This window comes from Bubalus kerabau, chromosome 3 (genome assembly GCF_029407905.1).
Source record: "Bubalus kerabau isolate K-KA32 ecotype Philippines breed swamp buffalo chromosome 3, PCC_UOA_SB_1v2, whole genome shotgun sequence".
Taxonomy (NCBI): Eukaryota; Metazoa; Chordata; class Mammalia; order Artiodactyla; family Bovidae; genus Bubalus; species Bubalus kerabau.
Genome location: NC_073626.1, coordinates 41,073,248 through 41,101,228, shown reverse-complemented (window position 1 = coordinate 41,101,228; position 27,981 = coordinate 41,073,248). Strand labels below are relative to the sequence as shown.

The 27,981-nt window shown below is 47.6% G+C and overlaps 1 long non-coding RNA gene across 1 annotated transcript; it reads right to left on the bottom strand.

Moving 5' to 3' along the window:
* Positions 1 to 245: 245 nt before the first annotated feature.
* Positions 246 to 26,640, bottom strand: LOC129645962 (uncharacterized). The gene is made up of 2 exons (XR_008711610.1): positions 26,491 to 26,640; positions 246 to 465 (listed from the first exon to the last, which is right to left on the bottom strand). It is a non-coding gene; the product is annotated as an uncharacterized LOC129645962 (long non-coding RNA).
* Between the last annotated feature and the right edge of the window lie 1,341 nt (positions 26,641 to 27,981).

Below are 27,981 nucleotides of genomic sequence, written 5' to 3'. Positions count from 1 at the left end.
AGTTGTATGTTGTGTAGTAGTCAACAGCGTGAACTCTGGAGACAGGCTCACTGGGTTCAAATTCTGACTCTGCAACTTATGAGCTGTGTGGCCTTAGGCAAGTTACCTAATCTCTCCCTGCTTGTTTCCTCATCCGTCAAATGAGGATAATTATAGCACCCACCTCCAGATCAGGTACATAGAGAACTCTTCTACAATGGGAGCAGTAACAGCAGCGATTGAATCTCTTTTTTAAAATCAATTCATTTCTTATTTATTTGGCCGCGTCGGGTCTCAGCTGCAGCACGCGGGATCTTTGTTGCGTCATGCGGATTTTTCGTTGTGGCACGCGGGCTCTCTAGTCGCAGTTCCTGGGCTTAGGTGCTCTGTGGCATGTGGAATCTTAGTTCCCCGACCAGGGATCAAACTTGAGCCCCCTGCTTTGCAAGGCAGATCCTTAAGCACTGGACAACCAGGGAAGTCCTGCTGGGATTGCATATTATTCAACTCTGTGTCCCCACCTCTCCCTTAGCCCCTTACTCTTCAAAGTGGGATCCGACAGCAACTGGGAGCTGGATAGGAATGTAGACTATCGCATGCAGACCTATTCAGAGTCAGCAACTTAAGATTTCGTGTGCACGTCAGAGTATGAGAAGCCCTGGATGAATACTGTCGGATGAGTGAAACTAGGCATTAGTATATACTGAAATCCCAGGAGCGTCAGAAAGAAACAGGGAGCGGAGGCGGGGGTGTGGGGGTGAGGGACTAGCTCCTGAGGAAACCTAGGAACTAGACGCAAAGGAGAAAGCGTGGGCAGCCACTCTCCCAGGTGGATGACCCTGGGTCTCAGTACCCTCATGCGGGAGATGGAGGACCGCCCGCCTTACAGGGCTCTGACCAGGATGAGAGACGGATACAGAGGTGAAGCGCCTGCGCACAGCGGGTGGTCATTACTGCAGGCTCACGGCTCCTCACCCGAAGCCCTGGGGCCAGACGCCTGTGGGTTTTCGGAGCTTTCTGGATTTCAGAAAGTTCACATGACGCGGGTGCTGACGCTACAGAGCACCCAGCAGGGTCTGGACGGCACCCTCAATTAAACACAGCAAAGCTTTTGCGACAAGATCTGTGAACGGTAAGAGACATAATAAAGACTTGAAATAGCCTCACACCAGGGCAGACCAGCTTCGTAGCCAAATCAGTTTATATCAAACCTATTTATTTTTTAAGGTCTGATTTTCAGAGCTTTTGGGTTCCAGAATTGTAGACAAGGGAGTGTGAGCCGGAATGACCGAGGAGGGGGGCAGCCCTGGGCCAGACTCGGAGGGGCATGTCGGAGAAGGGTTGAGTGGCTGGTTAATGCCGCGGTGAGCCCACAGGCAGAAGGAGAGGGCAGAAAGCAAGACTTGAAGTCTTGAGGTCTTGAGGTCTTGAAGACAAGAGGGACTCTGACACATGGATGGTACGAAGTTGCCAAGGTTAGGGCCTAAGCAGGAGTGTGACTTAATCAAAGACAGAGCAACAAGTTGGTCAGGCATACAAGCAGATAGGAACGAGGCATCTTGGCTCCAGGGAACCTCCCAGCACAGAAGGAAGAGTGGGCTCACCCCTACTCCCCATCCACCACGCTCTCCCAACCACCCAAAAACACAGAGGAGAGGTTTTCATAATTCCATCACACTGTCAGGGTCTTATCAATTACACAGGCACAAGTAAAATGATCACCATATGAACAAAAAGTAAAGATAATAAGAGCTCCAGTGTCTCGTTTGCCACGAACCTATTGTCTCCCAGCTCTTACAGTAGCTCTCTAAGGTATTAGCTATTGTTCCATTTTACAGAGGAGAACACTGAGGCCCAGGTAGCCCTAGAAAGTCCAGGGTCACATGGTTGGTTCATCTGACACCAGTGCCTGAGTGCCTTCTACTACACCACATGCTCACAGGATAACTGAGCCAAGGCAAGAAAGGGACCAGCTGGGAGGCTGAAATCTGGGAGAGAGGGCAGTTCCTACAGTCTCAGAGGTCTTTGATGTAGACTTGGGCTCTGCCCTCCACCTTTCTGAATCCTTATTTATGCCTTGGATGTATCTCTTGTAAACCCCAGAGAGTCAGGCTCTGTCCTCTATCCAGTCTGACAACCTTTATCTTTTAACAGGAACATTTCATCCATTTGTATTTAATGTAATTGTAAATGTGTGTTCGAATGTGTGTGCTCAGTCATTCAGTCCTATCAGACTCTTTTCAACCCTATGGACTGTAGCCCACCAGTCCATAGCACAGTCCCCTGTCCATGGGATTCTCCAGGCAAGAATACTGGAGAGGGTTGCCATTTCCTCCTCCAGGGGATCTTCCCAACCCAGGGATCAAACGCACATGTCCTGTGTCTCCAGCATTGCCAGGTGGATTCTTTACCACTGTGCCACCTGGCAAGACCCAGTTGTGAATATATTTAGGATTAAATATATTTTCTATTGGTTCCATCAGTCCTGTATTCTTTTTTCCCTCTTTATATATAGTGCCACTGAATGCTTCCTTCTATTATTTTGGAAGTTATTCCACTTTCCCAGTTTGGCCCTCCTTTCAATATTTCAAGGGTTACGTGATATATGCATATTTTGTACCATTAGTCCAATAGCTTGAGATGATCTTATAAAAACAAGACGGGACTTAGACAGGCCTGGGTTAGAAGCCTGGCTTTAGAACTTTTTAACTGTGTGCTCCTTTCCAGCTGCTTTTCCGTAAATCTCAGTTTGTGAAATACGGGTTGATGGAACTCATCATTCAGCTTATTGTGTCACCTCAGTGAGCTGAGGGGTGCCAAGTGCCCTTCCCAGGGCTTGGCACAGAGAAAGGGCTCGGTGTTCTGCTCTCCACTCTGAACTTTGCCTCTCCGCATCCCGGAAGGACTGGCCCCGGATGGAGGCTGCTCAAGAGCCTGGTTGCACAGCTGGGCTTGACCGTAGAAAGCTTCCCGGAAGGAATCCCTCTGGAATAAGATGTTCCCAGGGTGCAGCCAGCCTGCAGCCTTATCAGTGGACAGCACAACCTCAATCTGGGAAGCGGGAGGCTGTTGGGAAATTCTGCTGAAACAGGGCGGGGGACGGGTTGCGCTGATCAATGTCCCAGGGGAGCCCACAGAATGGAGGGGGGCTCCCCAACACTGTGTGTGTCTCTAATCCGGCCAGGGAAGTGGGGGGGCTGACCCTCAAGCAGCAGCTTCCCCTCCTGGGAGGCAGGTGTGTCCTCTCGGAAAGCAGAGCCATGACTCACCAGACTTCCATGGCTTGTTATAAATATCCCCCGAGACACCTAACTCCCTCGGCCCTATTCTATATTAGCACAAGTGTCGCTCCATAATTCCATAATTAATTAGGTTTCCTAGGCACCTCGAGACTGGGAGAGGGTGTCTCAATCTGTGGACACAAATATTAAGAACTACAATGGCGGGTCCCCTGCCCACACTGTGAATCGAACAATAAGTCCTCTTTTTCTATCGTATCTATTTCCTTATTGACCAGTTAGCACTGGGTGAATTTTGAGAAGTGAGGGCCGCCAAATGTCGCCTGCACAAATAATTCTTTTTTGTTGTTTTTTTTGGCAGTACCGCATGGCTTGTGGAATCTTAGTTCCCCAACGAGGCGTTGAACCCAGGCCCTAGGCAATGGGAGCACAGAGTCCTAAGCACTAGACCACCAGGGAATTCCCTGAAATAATTCTAAAATGTTCTAGGTGGATCCAGTAACCCAAACAAGCCTCCCTCTCATTTACTTCATCCATTTGGGGAAACTGAGGCCCAGAGAGGAAAATGAGCACCCAGATCTGGAAATAAGAGGAGGGGGAGCTGGGTGGGAACTCAGGGCTCCTCTCTTGATTCAACCTGCACAAGAACCCAGAAAACTGAGGGGCAAGAGTATGGGGTCCCTCTACCTGGTCCCTCTCTCTCTCTCTCTCTGCTTCCTTGAATTACACTTGGAGACGGACACATAGTCTTGATGACATGATTAGAAATTGGATTTTAGTGGCTTTCCTGGTGGTCCAGTGGTTAAGAATCTGCCTTGCAATGCAAGGGACACCAGTTCAATCCCTGGTCTGGGAAGATCCCACATGCTGTCGAGCAATGAAGCTCGTGGGCCACAACTACTAAGCCTGAGCTCTAGAAACCACCACAGTGAGAAGCTCTAAGACCACAGTAAAGCACAGTCCCTGCTGTCTGCAACTAGAGAAAGCCCGAGTGCAGCAACAAAGACCCACTGCAGTCAAAAAATAAATAAAGCAAATAAATCTTTTAAAAAATTGGATTTTACCTTTAGACACTCTAGGTAAAATCCAATATAATAACAAAGACACTATTTACTAAATACCTACTATGTGCTAGACACCAGTCTTCATACATTATCATTTTATTTATTTAAATCTGAGCTGTCCAGCATTGAAGTCACTAGCCATACATGGCTATTGAACACTTGAAAAGTGGCTAGTGCAATTAAGGAACTAAATGTTTAATTTAACTCAGTTTTAATTCAGTTATCAGAAAACTTTCAAGTATGTTTGGAACTACTTTGGTATATGAATGTACTATTTCAACTATATGTTTTGTGGAAATCTTACTACACAGCAAGCAAAAAAAATTGTCTCTAAATTGAAATGTGCTATAAGATCCACACTGATTTCAAAGATTTAGTATTTTTAAAATGTCATCTCATTCATAATGTCTTTTATATCGATTAATGCTGCTATGACAATATTTTGGATATGCTGGCTTAAAACACATTATTAAAATTAACTTTACCTGTCTTTTTAATTTTTCATTTGAATTTTTATTGATTGATTTTTGGTCTTGACGTGAGGCTTGTGGGATCTTAGTTCTCCAACCAGTGACTGAATCCAGATCCCCTGCAGTGGAGGCGAGGAGCCCTAACCACTGTACCACCAGAGAATTCCCTTACCTGTTTTTCTTTTTTTTTAATGTAGCTAGAAGAAAGTGTAAAATGACATTTGATTGAGAAAACTAGTACAATCTGAATAAAGTTGATGTGCCATTGTTAATTTCTTAGTTTTGGCAAATGTACCATGGTTATGCAAGATGTTGACCTTAGGAGAAGCTGGGTGAAGAGTTTACTGGAACTCCCTGTATAATTTTTGCAACTTTTCTATAAATCTAAAATGCTTCCAAAATGAAAGCGTAAAATACCCTCTCCCATTACATGTGTGTTGACGTTATATTTCTATTGGATAAATATACAATAGAATTATATTTCTATCACAGAGCTTAAAACATTTCTCAGGGCTTCTCTGGTGACTCAGCGGTAAAGAATCCGCCTGCAAATGTGGAAGACATGGGTTCAACCCCTGATCTGGGAAGATCCCACATGCTGTGGAGCAACTGAGCCCGTGCACCACAGCTATTGAGTCTGTGCTCTGGAGCCCGGGAGCTGCGACTACTGAGCCCCCGCGCCCTAGAGCCTGAGCTCCACAACGAGAGAAGCGACCACAGTGAGAAGTCCACGTACAGCAACTAGAGAAAAGCCTGAGCTGCGAAGAAAACCCAGCACAGCCAAAAATAAATAAATAAAATTTAACACAAACAAACAGGTCTCTAAAAGATATCATCTTGCGGCTGAAAAAAACCAGTGCTCAGAGGGGTTAGTCAAGCAGGATCTGGGACTGTGTCTGTTGGGTTTGAAGCCCTTGAACTTTCTACTGTACTCCTTGGCTTCCACTCCTACAACTGGCACCCACTAGGGCTTTCTGAGGCTTCCTCTGAGGGTACTTGTGCGGGCATGTGGACCCATGGGTAAGCCACTCTCTGCGGTGGGCAGGGGCTGGTGGGTGAGAGGCGGCAGAGGGAGAGCAGAAGCAGGAGAATTTGGGGGTTACTGGGCGAAGGGGTTGTCCAGGTGGGAGCCAAGGTCCGGGGCCCTAGGACAAAGGGGAGGAGTGACAACTGAGGTGATAGACCTTCTGTTTCATTGACTGGCGGGTTTTTTAATCTCTACCTCGTTTTGGAAAGGACATCAGAAGTATCTACCTCTGTCTCAAGGAAAGAACTGGCAAGGTTGCTCAAGACTTGGCTGAGCCGACCCCAAAGGGGCAAATAATGGCCCACAGGAGCAGAGCCGGGTCTGGGCGTGTCCTGGACAAGGCAATGGGGATGCTGTTTCCATCTTGTCTCCTTGCACCTCCCTCCTTTCTCATATGGTCCTGATGTAGAAGACCCTGCCTCGGGTCCTGCAACCCCAGGGCTCAGCCACCCAGAGCTTAGGCAGTCCCCATTCCTATCCATTTCTGCTTTGCAATGGGGTCTGAAGCTGCCCTGGCAAGCTCCCCGGGGAACTCAGCCCCAGGAGCCCAAGGGCAAGAGCACCCGGCCTGGATTAGAGACCCCGCCTCTCCCCCAGGCCTGCCCCGCAGTCTGGGAGGTCCCAGGGGCCCCCTGGCTCTACCACCAGGAAGGGAGCCTCTCTGCCGGGCGGGGGCGGGGCAGGGCGCGGGCCACCCCAGCCCGCAGTGTACTGCACTGTCTGCGGCCAGCCGCCCACCACCTTCCCACGTCCAGATGCGCTCCGGGCGGCCCTGTCCTGACGTGCCCCTTCCCCTCTGCTGCCCTGACGCGCACTCCGCCGCGCGGCGGCCAGATGTGCGGGCTTTGGTGCTGGCGGCTCCTAATGAGGTCCAGATGTTTGGCCTGGCCTGGGCCGGCGGCGGCGGCGGCTACCAAAGGCGAGGGAGGCCCTGGGAGGGAGGAGCCGGGCTGCAGCTGGACGCGCGGTGCTGGAGGAGGAATGCGCCGGGAAGAATCCCCGCTGGAATGCAAGCTCGGGTGGCTCTGCCTAAATAAGGACTTGGCCTCGCTGCCAGCCGCCAGCCAAACTGGACGCTCAGCTCCTCCAGGTGGGGCAGCGCCCTGCACGGGCCTTCAGCCATCACTCTGTCTTCTTAACAATCTTTTTTTTTTTTTCCTTTTGTAACTCATTATAAAAACTATACACAGCAAAGAAAGGCAGTTTAGAAAACCCAAATCAATGAACAGATGAAGATTGAAATCAGCGATAATCTCACCACCCCAACCACCCTTGCCTTTCTGGCATGTGTCCTGCTAGACTTTTTCCAAATGCAGACAGACCATCGGTTGGTTTGTGAGTTTGAATTGTCCTGCAGAAATTCTCAGAACCTGCATTTTTCAGCCAGCTCTTCCCATTCGAGTCTCCTGTAACCAGCATTCCCCAAACTGGCCCCACAGGGCACCAGGGCCATTTTGCTTTTCAGAGGTGTGTCTTTCCCTGACTGTTTGGGACGCACTGGCTCACGCCAGCTTAAATGGGCTTCTTTCCTGAAAGACTTCTCAGAGTCTTTAATTTACTAATGTGTATTCTGAATCATCAGGAGGAGACTGGTGATTCCTAGACATATTTCACTGTGAAGTCCCTTGAGGGATCCTCCTGGGGCTTGGGTCTGTGGAGCCTCAGGTAGGAAGTGCTGTTCTGTGACATTCTGAGCCAGCTTTGCGTGGACTCCATCATTTATCCCAGCATCCGTCATGGGGTGGACACTGTGGTTGCTGTCAACTTAACTGCTATTACAAATAACCCCGTGATGACCATCTTCATACTTTTCCACTTTGTTGTACAGAAACATTCCAAAAAGCAGGACTGTTGTCCATGGGAAAGACCATTTCTAACTCTCAGGTTCTGGGGTACTGGTGGCTGTTGCCCCAGCCCCCAATCTAGCCCTTATATGGTGGGGAAGGGTTTTACCCCACTCCCACAACAGAGGGCATCTGAGAGGATGAGGGTGGGATCTGCAAATCTTTATTTATATTTGTTTAAAATATCTATTTATTTGGCTGCCCTGGATCTTAATTGTGACATGCAGGATCTAGTTCCCTCACCAGGGATTGAACCCAGGCCCCCTGCATTGGGAGCACAGAGTCTTAGCCACCAGACCACCAGGGAAGTCCCTGTAAATCTTTAGCTTAAGCAGTTCTTGAGCACTTGTAGGCATTGAGCCTTGGGGGCTATAGTGAAAAATAACTTTTCTTGGGCTATTATCAACATCTGTTAACAAGCAACTATTTTCCAAAGAACTATGACAACCAGAGAGTAAAACCACATTGAGGGGTGCAGAGAACCTGTTAGTGAGTCACCCATGAGACCATACAGCCCCGTAGCACCCCTGGGTGCCTAGCAGGTAGAATGACAACCCCTAACATGCTGCTACCGAAGGTGCTGAGTGCGGGTTGCCTGTGAGATTGGGAACACAGTACACATGTTGTGAGCATAGTTCAGACTCATGTGAGACTTGCCATTGACGTCTTCCTCATACTATTCCCTTTGATCCCCACAACATCCTGTAAAGTAGGGAGTAGTAGGCCTAGTGAGTCATTCTACAAGTGAGGAAACTGAGACTCAGGGCAGAGCACTGTTCCAAGCTCACACAACGAAGTGGTGGGGACAATGGGACTTCCCTGGTGGTCCAGTGGTTACAACTCTGAGCTTCCACTGTAGGGGACACAGGTTCAGTCCCCGGCCAGGGAGCTAAGATCCCCCATGCCATGTGGCACGGCAAAAAAAAAAAGGGGGGGGGATATTGGAAAGGAACTAAAACGCCAGCAACACCACTCTACACCTCTGAGAAACACATCACCTTAGTGGCTGCACGCCGCTGTCAGCAAAGAAAGCCTTCCTTCCTTTCAATTGGTCTTTATCAACATGGGACCTAGGAGGGTAGGGTAGGGGAAAGCCCAAAAGGTTTAGAGCCTGAGGCCTGTATTGTGAGGTCACTCCTGGGGTGTGTGTGTGTGTGTGTGTGTGTCCTTTAGTGGTGGAGAGGGGAGGAATGGGAACCCATCAGAGAGATACAATGTAGCTCCCACAGGCTTACAGACAGGGAGAAGTTCTTACTGGTCTTTGCATCCTCAGCCCTGGATAGAAAGTAAATGTTCCATGTAGGCTCCTAAACTCAAGTCATAACCCCCAACCCCAGGGAGAAACTCTCCTGGGCTCAGACACACACAATATACACAGGGGGCGGGAGCAATCCTGGGTGTATTTTCTTCTTGGCTCCCTCACACTCATCCCTAACTCCAACCCTAAATTCTCCTCCTTTCCCCTCCTTCTCCACACCTCAGCCTCTCTGTGTATGTTTACCGCCTCTCACCACCTCACCCGATCGTCACTGAGTGTCTGTCATCAGAGACACAGTCTGTTAGACAGCCAGGTCCAAGCAGAGCAGCTCTAAGCACCATTTTGACCCTCAAGGGCACCCTCTAACTGAGCTCTGAGGCTTATTTGTGTAGATTTCTTTTGAAAATCTAAGCAAAGACAGAGATCTCAGAAAAATGCCTAAGACACATGCTTCTTCAGCGTCGGAAGCTCACGTGTGGACCCTCCGACAGCCCTAACCAAGAAAGTCTGCTCCTGATGGACCTGGCTTGGTGCACACTTCCAGGGGGTTGGGGGAGGCTGCTTTCTGTAACCTTCTATCAGCCCTGGATCCGGGCGGGTGCTTGCCTCCCACAGAGCCGATGGCTCATCGGGAACTAACAGGTTCTCTATGCTTTTTTTCTGTTCAAAAACCCCAAATCTCTGAAAACGTTTTATCTTAAGGCATTTGACTGCAAAGCCTGACCCGATGTGAACTTCTTTGGCTGCAAAACCAACCTCAACTGAGGGGGGGAGGGGCTATTTACAGCCTTTATTTACACCACTTAGTGTGTGAATATTCATAGACTTTGCTCAGAAATGTTTGTATGTTTACCCAGTGCTGACCTAGACCCTGCTGGGGGCATTTTATAATATATACAGTGTAAGTGATCTCATCAAGCTACCTTTCTAAACTATGAAAAATCCTGCATTTCCGAAACCTATTAGGCCCCAGTGGTCTTAGGCAAAGGATTGTGGATCTGTATTCATAAAATTTTCCTTAAAAAGTTCATGGACTTATGAGTGAAAGGAGCCAGACGTGGACCATATGTACTAAATGATCCCATTTGTATGAAGTTCAGGAACAGACTAGGACTTCCCTGGTGGTGCAGTAGATAAGAATCTGCCTGCCAATATGGGAGACATGAGTTTCCATCCCTGGTCTGGGAAGATTCCACATGCCGAGGAGCAACCAAGCCCGAGAGCCACAACGACAGAGCCTGCGTGCTGCAGCTACTGAAGCCCGTGTGCCTAGAGCCTGTGCTCTAAAACCAAGAGTATCCCCTGCTCGCCGCAACTAAAGAAAGCCCAAGCACAGCAACGAAGCCCCAGTGCAGCCCAAAATAATAAAGAAAGAAAGAACAGGCTAAACTGACAGCTGTAGAAATCAGAATAGAAATTACCTCTGGGAAGGGGGAATTGACCAGGAGGAAGCTTGAGAGAACTCTCTACGGTATTGGAAATGTTCTGAATCTTGCTCTGGGTGGAGGCTACACAGGTACATACATATGCAGAAATTCACCAAGCTCTACATTAAAGATGAGCGCTTTTTGCTGTAAGTCTGTTACACCTCAAAATAAAAGTAAAACTTAAATCTATGGGAATATATTATCTCAAATTAAGCAATAAGAAGCTGCTTGCCTTGGCACCCCATCTCGCCCTGTGATGTCTTTGAACTTTCCAACAAAGCTTAAATTAAAATCATCTTAATATATGTTTGGCTTGTCTTAATCCCAAGAAATGAGTTTAACACAAAAGTCAAATCAAGTGAACATTTTTTTTTTTTTTTTTTTTGAGCTCTTGATTTGCCCTCAAAAAGAATCCATCCTCCTAAAGGGTATCTTTGCTTTGAAAGTGCCACAGGAAAACACTCAGGACCTGGCCGCCTTCCGCTAGAACCTTCCACTCGCATTACCCCGAGAAGGATGTCTCCCGGCCCTGAAGCCTCTGGGACGAACACACCAGCCGGGCGGTGAGCACGAACGTGGGCATCCTACCCAGCGTACTGCCAGTCAGAACTTGCACCCAGCCAGCATATCCTGTAATTGCCGCTGATTAGCTGGAATTTGGAATTTGTATCTAAGAACAGAAGGGCATCGGGGACTCCTTGATTAAACAAGTGAGATAACCATACATTGCTAAGAGGAACAGAGATCTTTCCCCTCGCTCTCGCATTGCTCAACATCTGACTGCTCACGGCCTTGTCCTTTGACATTCACTCCCACAACATCCCCACCTCCGCCTTCCCTCCCACTTCCTATCTGGGCCCCGGAGCTCAGCCCACGGGGGCCTCTTCTCTTTGCTACTCCACTCGTGACCCAGTTCAGCCCACACGCCAGCCTTCCCATCTCTAGCCAGAGGGCACTGGGCTCAGGGCCACGGGCCGTCCTCAGCTGCTTCAGATCCTTTTGGGAACCAGTCAGGGTATAAACAAACACATCAACCTACTTGGGCTTTTCCCTCATCTTTCTAAAGCAGGCGGCTCAATAGAAGAGTCCGTGCTGATGGAAGTATTCTCTGCTGCGTGGGCCAGAGTGGTAGCCACTAGCTGCGTGTGGCTATTGAATGCCTCTTGTGCTTGACTTAGGAAGTTTGACTCAGGAACTGAGTTTTTTAAACTTTTTTTTGACATTTAAATACAACATGTGACAGGTAGCTACCCTACTGGTCAGCGCAGCTCTAAAGAGAAGGGAGGGTTTGAGGGCCTACCATTCCTGTGACCTCACCTAGTAGCCTGGAATCTCAGGAAGTGTTCTGCTCTTTGAAAATACCCAGCCCTTGTCTCCCCAACTCTCAGGTCTGTCTTCTCCCAAAATAACTGGGAGCATTTGTGGAACCCCTACAATGCACTGGATGTTTTGCAAATGTAAACCAGATATAATGAGTCACCTCAAGTCCTAGAACAGTGTTCAAAAGAAGCTCAGAGGGGCTTCCTCGGCGGTTCAGGGGTTAAGACTCTGCGTTCCCAATGTAGGGGGCCCGGGTTCTATCCCTGGTTGGCGAACTAAGATCCTGCATGCTACACAGTGTGACCCCCTCACATTTTTAAAATTAAATTAAAAAAATAAAATTTGTTTTAAAAGAACCTCAGAATTCCAAGACAGCTTTAAAATTAACACAATAGGTCTTTTCTGAAAACCTCCCGAGGAAGCACACGAGCCATGGGGAAAGTATATCTACGAAACAGGGGGACTTCTGATCTCCCCAAGTGCCACTCCTCAGCCCATCTCCTCTGCCTCTCTCTTCCCACAGCCCCAAATGGTTCTGTGAGTCTCTTCTTCCTCCCTCCCGCTTCATTCTTACTTAGTGATAAACGGCTTAGTCATGTCGGACTCTTTGCGACCCCATGGACTATAGCCTGCCAGGTTCCTCTGTCTATGCAAGAATACTGGAGTGGGTAGCCATTGCCTCATCGGGGGGATCTTACCGAACCAGGGATCAAACCCAGGTCTCCTTCATTGCAGTCAGATTCTTTACCATCTGAGCCACTAGGGAAGCCCCATTCTTACTTATTTAAAGAAATTTGACCCACTCTGGGTTTTGCCCTGTTTCACTTCCTCTGAAATAGCATGCCAACAGGCCAGCCTTCTTCCTTGGAAGGAGAAGACAAAAGTGGCAGACTCTTCACATGGACCTTTTTTCTTTTTCTCCCTGACCCACAAGGTTACATTGTCCCCAGTTTACAGATGAGGAAACTGAGGCACAGAACAGTTAAGAGCACATTCCTCTGACTCTGAATGGAGGAATTGCAATATAAGCCCAGAGCTATGACAGTCCTGGACAACGAGGGGGTGTCTTTCTGCTTGAGACTTGCCCATCGAGAAGGCTGCACTCTGTCCCCACTCTAACCATAAACCCACCACGAGTGGCTGGCTTGCAAACCCATCTGCATTAACTTGATGTGCCAGCTGCAGAGTCCCTGGGTTAACTCACCCCCAGGAAAGTGTTTATTTTAACCAGGAGGCAAAGGTTTGACTCCAAGGAGTGACTCAGTGAGGATCTCAAGTCCCAGTTTCTCAGCTGGACTTCAGGGCTCACTAGGGCATGCTGACCTCCTCTCCTGTCTCATCCCAGTTCTGACCAGGCCAACCCCCACTCCAGCTCATCCCAACTCTGCTGTCTCTCCAGCTCATGGGCCAGGCTTTCCCAACCACTGAACAGCCTGCTACTCCACTTTATTTTTAAATTGTGGTAAAATAAGGACTTCCCTGGTGATCCAGTTGTGTTTTGTTTTGTTTTGTTTTGAGCTTCCACTGCACAGAGTGTTGGTTTGGTCCCTGATTGGACTCAAGGTCACTGCATGGCCAAAAAGGAGAAAGAAAACAAGTAACAAGAAGAAAGGTAGAAAAATAAACGTAACATAAAATTTACTATTTTAACCACTTCCAGATATACAGTTCTGTAGCATTAAGTACATTCATATTTTTGTGCAACCATCAATCTCTCTCATTTTCTCAACTTGAACGGTACCCATTAGACAATAACTCCTTATTCCTCTCTTCCTCAGCCCCTACCAACCATTTTACTTTCTATCTCTATGAATTTGACTGCTCTACAGACCCCATATAAGCAGAACCATACAACGTCTTCCTCTTGTGTCTGGCTTACATCACTTAGCATGTCTTTAAGGTTCATCCATGTTGCAGCATGCAGAACTTTCTTTTTATGACTTAATAATATTCCACTATAGGTTTAGGTCATCTTCTCCTTATCCATTCATCTGTCAGTAGACACTTGGGCTCCTCCCACCTTTTAGCTACTGATTCACCCTTTTGGTGGGTGATTTTTGGCTACGAACTTGGACGTACATACATCTGTTAGACTCCCTGCTTTCAATTCATTCAGGTGTATGCCCCAAAGTGGGGTTGTTAGATTTTATGATAATTCTACATTCGATTTTTGAGTAGCCACCATTCTATTTTATGCTGCTCTACTTTTACTCTCGTGCCATGCTCCCCTAACAGCTCCTACATTAGTCAGCATATTAGCCACCCCACTTAAAAATGTAGGGCTACCCTCATCACTTCCAACCCAAGGAGTGCAGATCAGTCTGGAGAAACTCAGTGGTGGTATGTCATGAGGCTGGTTTTGACCTGGCCCATTTCAGTGTTCATATTAGAAAGTCTGATAAAGGTGTGTATGTGCTAAGTCGCTTCAGTCGTGTCCAATTCTTTGTGACCTTATGGACTGTAGCCCGCCAGGTTCCTCTGTCCATGGAATTCTCCAGGCAAGAATACTGGAGTGGGTTGCCATGCCCTCCTCCAGGGGATCTTCCCGAGCCAGGGATTGAATCCACATCTCTTATGTCTCCTGCATTGGCAGGTGGGTTCTTTATCACTAGTGCCTCCTGGAAAACCCTTAAAGGTGTGTAGGTCAGCTAATTAGATATAGAGATGTTACAAAGGTGAGAAGTCTGACATACACAGAATGAAGATTTTAAAATACTGCGATGGGCAGGGTGATGGAGCTATAACTGAACACCCCAGCTGGGTCTCAAACCCACAGTCTGCCAGCTAAAACTGTTCACCTGGCCTCAGGACTTAATGAAGCTCAGGTTCTTTATGTCTCAGTGCAGAAGGAATTCAGTGAAAGTCAAAGTGATACATAAGAAGTAGATTTATTTAGAGAGCTACACATTCCATAGCCGGAACACAGTCTGTCTCAAAAGGCAAGGGTGGCTCTTGGAGATGCACACTCTACAGAGAGAGTGTGAGCCATCTCAGAAGGTGAGAAGCCCTGAAATATGGGGTGGTTCATTTTTATGGGCTGGGTAATATCATAGGATAATGAGTAGAAGGGTTATTCCAACTATTTTGGGGGAGGGGCAGGTATTTCTAGGAACTGGACCACTGCTCACTTTTTGGTCTTCTATGACCCACCTGGGAACTGTCCTGGCACCTGGGGGTGTGTGACTTAGCTAATGTATTACAATGGGTGTATGATGCTCAAGGTCTACTGAAAGTCGAATCTTCTGCCATCTTGAACCTAGTCTGTTCTAGCCAGTTTTTGCCCTATCTTCAATGACTGTTTTCATTCTTTTAAAGGTTGTGCCCTGCCCCCTTCCCTTCTATCTCAAAGCTATAAAATTGCTTCTCTTCACTGAGTGTCCTAATTGGCCAAGTACTAAGTTCATTTCCTTTAGAGGTGTCATTGATTGTCACACCTCCATGAGATCACAAATACTGACTCACTTTACAAATAAGGACGCTAAGTCTCAGAGAAGCTCAGTAACATATCCACCCTGAGCATCTAGTCAAAGGAATCTGACCCCCAAAGTTCATATTATACTTTCCACTGTTCCATGCCATCCCTTGTTCCGTTAGAAAAAAAAAATGAAATGAACATCGAATGGGGTAATTGACACAATTCACATTAAAATTGGAGGAGACCATATATAAAATAGACAGCCAATGGGAATTTGCTGTATGGCTCAGGAAACTCAAACAGGGGCTCTGTATCAACCTAGAGGGGTGGGATGGGGAGAGAGATGGGAGTTTCCAAAGGGAGGGGATATATGTATGGCTGATTCATGTTGAGGTTTGACAGAAACAGCAAAATTCTGTAAAGCAATTATCCTTCAATAAAAAATAAATTAATTAAAAAAAAATTGGAGGCGGGTTGGCATGTCAGCATTGATGATGTCAATGTCCTTTAAGTTTTGCTGAACTTAAAGGACAGTGATAGCACTCCTAAAACTCACATATGGACTTCCCTGGTGGTCCAGTGGTTAATGGACCACTGGATTAACTGGACCACTGGTTAATGGATTAACCAGTGGTTAATCCACCAGTCACTGCAGGGAACACAGGTTCGAGCCCTGGTCCGGGAAGATTCCACATGCCGAGGGGCAACAAAGGCTGTGGACCACAGCTACTGAGCCCATGCTCTACAGCCCGAGAGCCACAGCTACTGAGTCCGAGTGTTGCAACTACTGAAGCCTGCAAGCCCTAGAGCCCATGCTCTGCAACAAGAAGCCCTCTGCAATGAAAAAACTAAGCGCCAAAACTAGAGAGTAGCCCCTGCTCGCTGCACCTAGAGAGAGCCCACACCCAGCAATGAAGACCTAATGCAGCCATAAATAAATAAAATTTGGAAAAAAAAAAAAAACAACTCACATAAACTTGGGTTTCATCAACAGACTATAGTAACAAAATCAAAGGAGCTAGCTGCCCTACTGTGCACCACATCAATCAGTGTCAATGAGGGGATGTAGCCAATTCCAGACATTGATTTTTGGTTGCACTACAAGGCTCATGGGATCTTAGTTTCTCAGCCAGGGACTGAACCAGGTCACTGCAGTGAAAGCATCAAGTCCAAACCACTGGACCACCGGGGGATTCCTTAGGCTTTTTTTTTTTTTTTTTTTTTAAACAGCGTTCTCGAGGTATCATTGAATTACAATAAACTGCACGTTTAAAATATACAATCTGATCATTTTGACGGGTGTATAAGCCATGACTAGAATCAAGTAAACATAACCATCACTACACAGAGTTTCCTTGTGCCCTTCCTAATCCCTCCTCTTGCTCCTCCCCACCTCCACATCCCCGAGCAACCACTAAGGTGCTTTCTGTCACTATCAGTTTGCATTTTTTAGAATTTTAAATAAATGAAATCACCTAGCACTAACTCTTGCTATTTTTCATCCAGCTTATTTTACTCAGTATAATTATTCTGAGATTCATCAACATTGTTAAGTATGTCAATCTGTTTGCTTTTTAATTTAGTATTTTTGCTGAGTAGTATTCTATCCCATAGACAGAGGAGCCTGGTGGGCTACAGTCCTGATGCTGCTGCTGCTGCTGCTGCTGCTGCTGCTAAGTCGCTTCAGTCGTGTCCGACTCTGTGCGACCCCATAGATGGCAGCCCAAGGCTCACAAAAAGTTAGACACCACTAGGTAACTAAGCACACACTCCATCATAGGCTTCCCTGGTGACTCAGTGGTAAAGAATCTGCCTGCCAAAGCAAGAGACTCGGGTTTGATCCCTGGGTCAGAAGATGTCCTGAAGAAGGAAGTGGCTACCCATTCCAGTATTCTTGCCTGGGAAATCCCATGGACAGAGGAGCCTGGAGGGCTATAGTCCATGGGGTCACAAAAGAGTTGGACGCATCTAGTGACTAACAACAACAAATTCTAATAAGTGTGTAGTGATCACACATCATTTTTTTTAAGGGTTATATTATAAGCCAAAAAATGTATGGATGAAATTACTGGAAGGAGAAGAGTCTGGAAGCAGGACCCACAGAGAAAGTGAGTGGTTTGGAGAAATATATATATATCTTAAATATATCTGGAAGAAGAATTAAATTTCTGTGTTGTATTACTGGGGCTTCCCTGGTGGCTCAGAGGGTAAAGCATCTGCCTGCAATGCAGGAGATCTGGGTTTGATCCCTGGGTCAGGAAGATCCCCTGGAGTATTATTATCCCCTGTTGTATTATTAACAGAAGAAATGTACTTTGCTTCTGATACAGTCTCTCAAAGGCAGAATGTACTTTTCAGGAAGTGAGATCTCTGTCACTAGAGGTATTCAAGCAGCAGAATGTGGAGGGTTTCCCTATTAGGGATGATCAGTTCAATTTCATTCACATCCATTGAGCACCTACTCTGTTGGAACATAGGGTGAGAGAATACAAAAGGAAATGTTATCATGCCTTTCCCTTGATAATATCACGTGATTAGAGTTCTGGCAAAGGTACCTGTCAGGAGGATGGGAGAAGGAGGTAGAGCTCCCCAGAGGAGGCAACACTGACCTGAGTCTCGGAAGTGGAGTAGGATTCTATGAAAGAATTTCTAAGCTAGAATAACCTCCCAGGTTCTAAAATTAAGATTAAGCTACATTAAAACAAACAAAACAAAAGTGTTCAAAGTACATCAGTGGGGCATGGCAATATAAACTAAGGTTCAAGTGATAAAAGAACCTGCCTGCCAATATAGGAAAAGTAAGAGACATGTTTGATCCCTGGATTTGGAAGATCCGCTGGAGGAGGGTATGGCAACCCATTCCAGTATTCTTGCCTGGAGAATCCCCATGGACAGAGCATCCTGGTGGGCTTACAGTTCATAGGGTCACAAAGAGTTGGACACGACTGAAGCCACTTAGCACGTATCCTTAGAGTAGAATAATATTCAGCTGAAATATAATCTAGGATGTTCTTTACATATTGATATAGAATGAGCTCCAAAATATATTAAGTACAGGAATTCACTGGTGGTCTAGTGGTTAGGATTCAGCATTTTCAATGCCTTGGCCCAGATTCAATCCCTGGTTGGGGAACTGAGATCCTGCAAGCCAGATGGAGCGGCCAAAATTCTTTTAAAAGATTAAAAAAATTTTTTAAAGATATATTGGGACTTCCTTGGCGGTCCATTGGTTAAGACTCCAGGCTTCCAAGGCAGGGTGCAAGGGCTAGATACCTGGTAGGGGAACTAAGATCCCTCACGCTATGTGGTGAGGCCAAAAAATAAAAATAAATACATAATTTTTTAAAGATAAGTTTAGAAAGTAAGGTCTAGGCACCATCGTCACCTACCATTTGAATTTTTAAAAAAAGGATCTGATGATTAACAACAACACACATACACACGCACAAGCGTGCACATGTGCTTTTATTGCATAATATCTCATATCTCTAGACTAGTAACTGAGGTTACCTTTGAGGGGAAGTGGCTGGGACATAAGTGTGGGAAAGAAACTGTGTCTGCCATACCCTTCTGCACCCTAGAATTTTAACTGTGTAAGTGAATTGCCTAGTAAAAATGAAGTTAAAACCAAAATCATTAAAGGCAACTACCTATTTCAGTGTGTTTTCCTAGAGGGTCTTCCTTAGCCTTTTCCTGTGTCCACCGCGCCCCCCGCCCTTGAACAGATCTGAGGGGGTATCTGCCTCTCAGAGGAGATCTCCCCAGGGAGCTTATACTTCCTTCTCTCCTTTCTGCCTCCTCAGGACACGCAGCATCCCTAACACTCACATGCCAACTTGGTATCTTGTAACACTCCACATTCGGATTCAGCATCCTAGGGTGGGTCCTGAGATGCTACCTTTCCAACCAGCTCCTAAGTGAGGCCAGGACTGCTAGTCACAGACCCCAAGTTAAGTAGGGAGGCCCTGGAGCTCTGTTGTCCATGGTGAGGCTCATGGGTTAAGCATCAACAGGGCTTGAGAAACTGCCCTGCTCAGAAAAGAGGAAGGCATGTGGAGGTGAGGATTCTGATGGAGAGCGAGGGACGTCCACCCCGGGGACTTGGCCCAGACCTCTCAGCACTGCCAAGAGAGTGGAGACACTGACCAGAGTCCCTGGTTTCCATCCCCACCTACCGCAGCCTTGGCTGGAGCACAGACTGACTCCCTCAGCTGTTTCCACTGCCGGGAGCCCCAAACAGCGGGTGGGGACAAAGTGGCCCCCCTGAGGGGACTGGAAGGCAGATGCTCTGGGCTACGTCACTGTACGCCGTACGAGACCAGCTGGCCTTGACTTCAGAGAAACGGTTCTCTTATTTCTGATGGGCTTGTGGTGGCTACGAGCCACCCCCTCTCTCACACCATCCCTGAAAATTCAGAAGCCAAACCAAACCTCCTCACAGAAAATGAAACCAGACAGCATTTGGCACCTTCTTTCTCCCTGGGCGAAAAGCAGACGTCTTGGATCCAGGTGTGGAGGGACCACCTGCTCTGGCAGAATGCGGACGGCCCACTCTGCCCAGGATGGGAACTGACCTGCGAACCTGGAAGTCAAGCTGCTAAACGCCCCCCATCCCCGCCCCCCCCCCACCCGCTGCACCCCCTGCCCCAGGGGATAGGGTAGCTTTCCAGGCCACACACGAGGGTTTCCCTGATGAAGCGTTTTTCTGTATGACAAAACCCTACTCTTGGCCAGTGCCAGACAGAAACAAGTGTGATGTGAGTTCTGCAGGGAAACCAAAGGGCACGTCCGTCCCTTCAGAGCCGACACCCTCGCCCCGGCCCGAGCAGCACCCCCCTCAAAACCAGTGACCACTGAAGGAATGCCAGGCGAGGTGCCCCTCCCCTACAGCTTCCCCTGCTCACCTGTGACCATGCCTGAAATTGCAACAGGCACATTCATTCTTTGGGGATGAGAAATTACATCTCTTAAAATGGTCCCACCCACAGGAGAGGTAATACATTAAGCTGTTATCAGTCATCTACACCTCAGTGTGAATTAGTTGAACAGTCCTGGAATATTACACCTGAAATAGGGGCCTAGACCAACCCTTCCTTTTAAAAAAAAAAAAAAATTATTTATTTATTTTAATTGGAGTCTAATTACAATATTGTGCTGGTTTTTGCCATACATCGACATGAATCAGCCACGGGCGTACATGTTTCCTCCCCCGTCCTGAACCCCCCCTCCCACCTCCCTCCCATCACATCCCTCTGGGTTGTCCCAGTGCACCGGCTTTGAGTGCCCTATTTCATGCATCAGACTTGGACTGGTCATCTATTTTACATATGGTAATATATATGTTTGGAGAAGGAAATGGCAACGCACTCCAGTATTCTTGCCTGGAGAATCCTATGGACAGAGGAGCCTATACCCCATGGGGTCGCAAGAGTCGGACATGACTTAGCGACTAAACCACCAATATACTTGTTTCAATGCTATTCTCTCAAATCATTCCACCCTCAAGGAAAACTAAAGCCCAGAGCAGAGGCGACTGCCTCAGGGTCAGACAGCAAGGTGGTGGCCAAGTGGGAAGGATTGCAAACAGGTGACTGGGGTGATTCAGAAAGCCCCAGTACAATCAAAGGGAGCAGGGGGCATCCTCAGGCTTTCGTTTTATAGACAACTCAGAGTTGTACCAAGTTTCTCCCCTAGAACAGGTGGGGGCACAGCCGGAAGCAGCTCCCCACCCCGCCCCACCCTTGAGAATGTCTTTGAAGTCTCCAGTTTTATCTTCAAGTTCGTTCAAATATAACATTCTACTCCAATACATTCCAGTTTGTTTTCACATAAATACAATAGTGAGATGTATTTAGTGAGACACCACTTTCCACTTACCAGAGAGGCTGAGATCAAAGTTTGTGTTTCTGGGGAGCGGACTCAGGTGGTTGTTTTTTTTTGGTTTATTTGCTTTTTGGCCTCAACCCACGACTTGAGGGATCTTACTTTCCAGACCAGGGATCGAACCGTCACCCGTGACAGTGAAAGCACGAATCCTAACCACTGGACAGGAAATCCCGTGTGCTCCTGTATGCCCTTTGTACCTCTTTGAATTTTGTGCATCTTGCAAATATTCACAAGTCAGAAATCAATAAGATTTACACTTAAAAATGTGGGTGCATTGGGGTATGAGGAAACAGGCTCTCTTGTTCTGGTGGGAAGGAACGCAAACAGAAACATCTATGCACAGTTGTGATATTTATCCAAAAGCTAAATATGCACACTTTTTACCCAACAATGTCTGGTCTAGGGATTAGCCCACACCTGGGGGGAATGATGCTCAAGTGTATTCACAGCTACACCATTTGTGCTGACCATAAGAGCCGCCCTGAGCTTCTGACCATCTTTGAAGACCTTTTCAACTCGAAACAAAACCCAAGAGCTAGATTTCCTCTCATGATCTTCTTGCACCACCTCGGGATATAATTAGTAAAATAATAACAACAGCTGATGCCTATGAGGGCTTGATTTGCGCCTGGCTTGGCATAGTCTCAACTCCTTCAGTTCTCACAACCACCTCAAGAACTAGCTGCTGTTCTCATCAGCCACCTGTGAGGGATGAGGATGGCAGGGCAGGTAAGTGCCAACCTTGCCCAAACTCAGCACATGGCAGAGAGAGGACTTGAACCAGGGTCCATGCACTGAACCTCTGCCCTCTACTGCCTGTCTGTATGACAGTGCACGCGTGGGGATCAGTTGCCATGTATCCAGCAACTTCTAAGTGCTAAGCCACCGTGCTAGTCACTTCAGTGTTCTTACAAGGTCATCTCCATAGCCCTGTGCTGAGGGCAGGAGATAGAGGCTGGGGCGGGGATCAGGGGGAGCGTCTCGGAGGGAACTGAAGGTAAAAACAGAAGACGCTGCCCCTGACCTTAAGAAGCTGACAGTATGTGTGAGAAGATGACAACAGTCCTTATGATGTGTTTGTGCAACACATCAGCTTTCGAAGCCCTTTCATTATCTCATTTAATCTTCTTGTCAATCCTGCCAAATAATTTCTATGATCTCTGCCCCAGGATGAGGAAACCAAAGCTCTGCAAGTCACAAGGGCTGCCCCCAAGATCAGCCAGCCAGGCAGGGGAGGGGCTGGAACCCGACCTCAGGTCTCATGACTCCCACTCTGTTAAAGGGGAAATGACATGCGGTCTGGATAGCCCAGCTCAGGGGTTTCCAACTTGCTCCAACACAAGGACTCCTTTTTCCCATCAGAAATTATTGTCATCCTGCACATGAAGGGAGTTGTTATTTTGGGCTTTAGTCAACTGGGGGAAACTCATAGCAGGAAAACGACCAAAGCTTCAATACAAACTTGAAAAGGAGCAGCACAACATTTATATCCCAGACATTGCTTATACAGTCAGCAGACAATATTTGGAGCACAAATAGGGACTTCCAGCAATAATCCTGCAGCTCATGGGCAGGTAATAACTTGCTGAGACCATACTGCCACAGCAGGTCAGAGGAGGACACATTTCCAAAGTCCATCTTCTCTACCAGGGTATGGGAGAAGAGTCCCCAAATTGTATGGGGTTGGCAGAGAGTAGAGTGGAGGAGTCATTGGGAGCAAAGAACTTGGTTGCAGGAGGCAAGTCTGTGGGAAGCCCAAAGGGTGTGTGGATGGACATGTATTTCTGTTGGAACCAACGGTTGGTTCCAGATGCCAAGGATCATTTGAGTAATTGGGATTAAGTAGTAGATCAGAAGTAGAGAGAGTGGTCCAGAGGGAAGCTGATGCCAATCTGAACCCCCTATCTGGTGTTTTTAGGGTCAGATGTGCTTTGTAATTCAGGGCTTTTGGTTTTAATTTTAGAAAAGCAACACGGTGTCTGTAGTATATACTTTGTAATGCCTCTAGTAGGATGTGGGCTGCATTCTATATTCAAATGCATTGATATTTCTGTAATAAAGTGTATGGATAATGGGTCATTATACTAGGTGGAACTGTGCTTCCCTTTCTGAAAATGCAAATGATACTGCTGCTGCTGCTGCTGCTAAGTCGCTTCAGTCGTGTCCGACTGTGTGACCCCATAGACGGCAGCCCACCAGGCTCCCCCGTCCCTGGGATTCTCCAGGCAAGAACACTGGAGTGGGTTGCCATTGCCTTCTCCAATGCATGAATGTGAAAAGTGCTAGGTGCAACTAAAGAAAGACTTAACTTTGCACTGGTTCAGGACAGGTTTTGTTGCCAAATGTGTTTCCTTTTCAGAGCTTTTTAGGTTTTAGAGCTGTAGACAAGGGATTGGAACTTAGATTCCATTTGGGGCCAGCTTGCTACATGCTAGGCAGTAGTTCTAAACTGATCTACATGCATTATCTCATTTAATCTTACGTCAGCACTGAGGTTATTAGCATCAGTTAACAGTCAAGAATCGTGAGGTTCAGAGATGATGAGTGACTTACTCAAAGTCACTCAGCCAGTCAGCTGCAGGGCTGGGACCGGATCCCAAGTCCCTGTGACTCCAAAGCCAGGGGTACTCCTGATCCAGTCCTGAGGAGGAGAAGCCCATTCTGCCAACCTCACAATTCTGTTTAGGTCGCCACTCTTCAGCACTGCAATTAAACACCAAGAAACAAAGGGAACAACCAAAGTCCAAGACTGTGGCAGTGAGTTCTCACCCATCGCTGAGTGGCCATCCCTGCATTACACCATTCTCCTATGCACTTGTGTCCCACCTGAGCAGAACAGCAGAACAGGCACGAGCCACTCCGTGCCCTGTCCTGTGTAGCAGGCCACCATGCTTAGTGATCACTTACTCCCCTTTCCAGAATTCATTCAGGGCAGTACGGCACAACAGTTACACTCACTGTTAGAGCAGAGAGCCATAGGTGCACAAATCGGCCCTGCAGCTCACCAGCATGCAAACTTCTAAGACATTAAACCTCACTAGGCTTTAGTTTCCTCACCTGCAAAATGGGGGTAATAATAGCACATGCCTTGGATTGTAAGGATTAAGTGAATGAGCATAGGTCAAGCACTGTACTGAGGACAGCTGTCCTGGAGAGAGCACTTGATATTATTCCTATGGAAAAGCTCTTTCTGTCCTCAACCAGTCACTCTCTTCTCTACCTTGCACACTTGCCTATCTGAACTCTTCTATCACTTTTTTTTCCTGTTTATTTGCCAATATATCTGTTTCTTACTATTGAATTGTGAACACCTTAAGAAGAGGATTTATGCCTTATTAAATTTCCAGCACACAGCACAGTGCTTGGCACATCATAGTTACTCACTATGTGCTGAATGAATGAACAAATGAAGGAAGGAAAGAAGGAAAAGGCCTCTGTCTGCAAAAGCTTATAATTTTGCTATGGTGAAGTCATCAAAGTGAAAAGAAACCATATGATTCTCACCTTCTATAGACATATCATAAAATCCTTCATCCTGCAAACCTGTGCAAAAATCACATTAATTGCAGTCTCAGCCTCCACGGAGCTGAGTCTGTGCTGGGCAACGGGATGTGCCCATGTGAAAAAGAGCTGCAGAGCAAGGTTGTGGTACTTGCCAGCCAAGGGACAGGCAGTGCCGCCGGGAGTCCAGAGCAGGGAGAGGGCAGAACAATATGGGATGAGTCACAAATGTGCTTGTCATCCTTGCTCATGGTAAAATGGGATTGTTGGGTAACAACAGGAACAATGTCACAAGGCCGGATGAGCCAAGTGCATGCCTCTGAGTGGTGGGCACAGCCTTTGGTGTGGGGTTCAGAGGGGAGAAGAAAGAAAGCAGGCTTTTTGCTGGTGGTAGGGCAGGCTGGCTGAGACAGCGGGATCTGAGTCCAATGTCATGGCATCTCCAGAGTTCATCCTGGCTTGGAACACCCAGTGTTCAGACTTGGCTTGCATGTTCACTGTGCTGATCTGCGCTGCACTGGATTTTGAGCTCTCCTAGGTCTGGGCTCCTGATAGCTTTTTATTATTATACTAGTAACATCATTCCATTGTTAAAAAAAAAGAAGAGGAAGAAACTAAGAAGAGAACCAGAGAGAAAAAATAGCCTATAATCTCTTCACCCCCAGAAAAATCACTCAATATTTTGGTGCCCACCCACCCTTCACCCACACTTCCACCCACCTATTCATCCATCAGTCCAACCATCTGTATCAGAGATCTTAGTTGCAAACCACAGAATCCACTTTAACAGAAAAGGAACTTACTTAAAAAGATTAAGAGGCTTACAGAATCCAGCAGGGATGATTGCTACAAAGGTCCAGTATTCAGAGATGACAGCCAGACCACCCAGAGGTACTCTTCCAGCAAAGCTACCATAGCAGCTGTCAATCAGCATGAATTCTATAACTTGCCTCACCTCACTCCCTTTAACTGGGTGGATCCCCAAGCATCTCCTCTGTTATTCTAAAGGTGAGGTGACTCCCCCACCCCCTTTTCTGGGTCCCTGCTTCCTCAGTTGCTCTCTTCCAAATCAGTCTAATATTGTTGGATCTGATTGGTGGAATGTAGGTCACACACCTATATCTTAGCTGCAAGGGAGTCTAAGAAAGCACATTTCTGGCCTTTACTTTGAGAAGTGGGATTTATGATCTGGGGAAAACCAACAAACATAGGAAAAATGGGCTTCCCTGGTGGCTCAACAGTAAAAAATCTGCCTGCAATGTAGGAGACTTGCAGGAGACATGGGTTTGATCCCTGGGTCAGGAAGATCCCCTGGAGAAGGAAATGGCAATCCACTCTAGTATTCCTGCCTAGGAAATCCCATGGACAGAGGAGCCTGGTGGGCTACATACAGTCCATGGGGTTGCAAAGAGTCAGACAGAACTGAGTGATTAATCAACGATCTCAAGTATTCTCTGAAAGCAATCTAAAACAGTTACTGCAAAGGTAAATTTAGAGGCTTCTTAGGATGATAAAGATCACTGGCACTTAAATTTAAAGGGATTTGTTAAAAATCTATCTTGTTCTTCACAGTCAAGGTGCGGCATTGCAGAATTACATGGATTCTGCCTTTTAGAAGCTTATGTGCAGTGCTGTGCTTAGTCGCTCAGTCCTGTCCAACTCTTTGCAACCCCATGGACTGGACTGTAACCCGCCAGACTCCTCTGTCCATGGGATTCTTCAGGCAAGGATACTGGAGTGGGTTGCGATGCCCTCCTCCAGGGGATCTTCCCAACCCAGGGATTGATCCCAGGTCTCCCACACTGCAGATGAATTCTTTCCTATCTGAGCCACCGGGGAAACCCCCTTAGAAATTTATACCTTAGTTTAATTGATAAGAGGCAAGAAGCACACTTAAGTGACAAGAAGGTCGCTTAGTGACAAATGAGATAGGAAAGTCACGGCCTCCAGGTTCAGAATGGCATATCAGCATAGGACGGGTAAGATGAGGGAAGCCTGCTGAGAAAGGGTGTGTTGAAGGACCAAGTAGCTAAGGTACCGGCCTTGCAGCAGCAGCAAACCTGTATCCTTCCTGACTGCTTCACAGCAGGTCAGATGACCATCCTCAATTCCGAGAGCATCAGGCACCTCTTTATCATGGCTGGATCACACTTTGGCGATTCTCTGATCCACGCCTACATCCTTCACTCCACGAAGAGCTTGCCATTGTGCCCCAGAAAGGCTCTGGGTGGGCAGAGGCTGGTGAGGACCAGGTCAGGGCGTGGCAGCTGGGAGGGTGAGGCTGAGACCTGTCATCACAAAGACAGCCTGCAGCCTCCCCCCGTCCCCCACCCCGCAACCCCCACCCGTTTCCCCCAGGGAGGAGCAGCTGATGTGTTTCTGGAGTGTTCCAATCCAATTAGCGCCCTCCCCTAGCTCCAAGGAGAGGCCCAAGCCACCACTCCCTTCCCTGAGGTAGAGACTCAGTGGGGAGGGGGTGCCGCGGAGGTCTGAACAACCTGACCCAGCTCCTCCCAGCAGCGCGGCTGGCTGGCCTCTAGACAGGCTGCTATGACAGCGCCCGTTTCTAGGCGACTGTTCTGGGGAATGGTCTGTTTTGGCAACCGGAGGGCCCCTGGGTAAGGGGAGCTCCCCACCACGGCGCCGCCTTATTTGCATGGCAACCACCGCCCCGGCCCGAGCTGCGCTGCTCTGCGGCTGTCCGGCGGCCTGGCGGCTCCAGCCCCTGCCCTGCACCCAGCCAGCCCCCGGCCCCAGGCCCGCCGGCCACCGCCTTATTGTCCCAGTCCTACCTCCCCGGGATGTGGAGGCTGCCCGCTGGGCGAGGGCATTTCCGGAAAGGCAAGTGCCCTAGGGAAGTGGGGAAAGGATGCTTAGGGACAAAACACGGGAATGGGGGAGGGGGAATGAAATATAATCTTTTTCAAACGAGTCCAAGTCACATGGCTTGGAAGCATCAAAACGCATTCTGGATAACAAGGTTGGCTCACAAGATATTATTTAGATGACCTCTCAGCTCAGCCCTAGGAGGTACTCAGAAGATGTCTTTTAGATCATTCAATTCCAAGTGTATGTGTGAATTTGGAAGTGGGTAGGTCTGAAAAAAAATATTTCTTACCTAGAACAATCAGGCAGTGATATTCTTAGAAAATATTTTCAAATAGTTGCAAGAGGGACTTGGTGACATAGGATTATCAGATGATGAATTTCTTGGAAGAAACAGAAAGAGGAAATAAATAGATAGGCTGATAACTCTTGGAGGCTCCCTATCCTGCATAGGCCCACCCGACCCCACCACACCCACCAGCTTGAGTCCATGATGCCAACTGAGATGCCAGGCTCTGAACACGCAGACTGACATTAACTGCCCAAGGACACATGCCCTGGACTGGAACCTGAGAAGGGGGTTGGGCAGGGGCAGGTCACCCCAGCTGAGCGATCACATTCCCTGGCAGCTGTCCAAGGGGCAGCTTCAGCTGCACCTGTTTGTGGGGCGATTTGCTTTTATCAGTATTGACACAGCAGCGGGGCCAGGGCATAGCATAGTAATA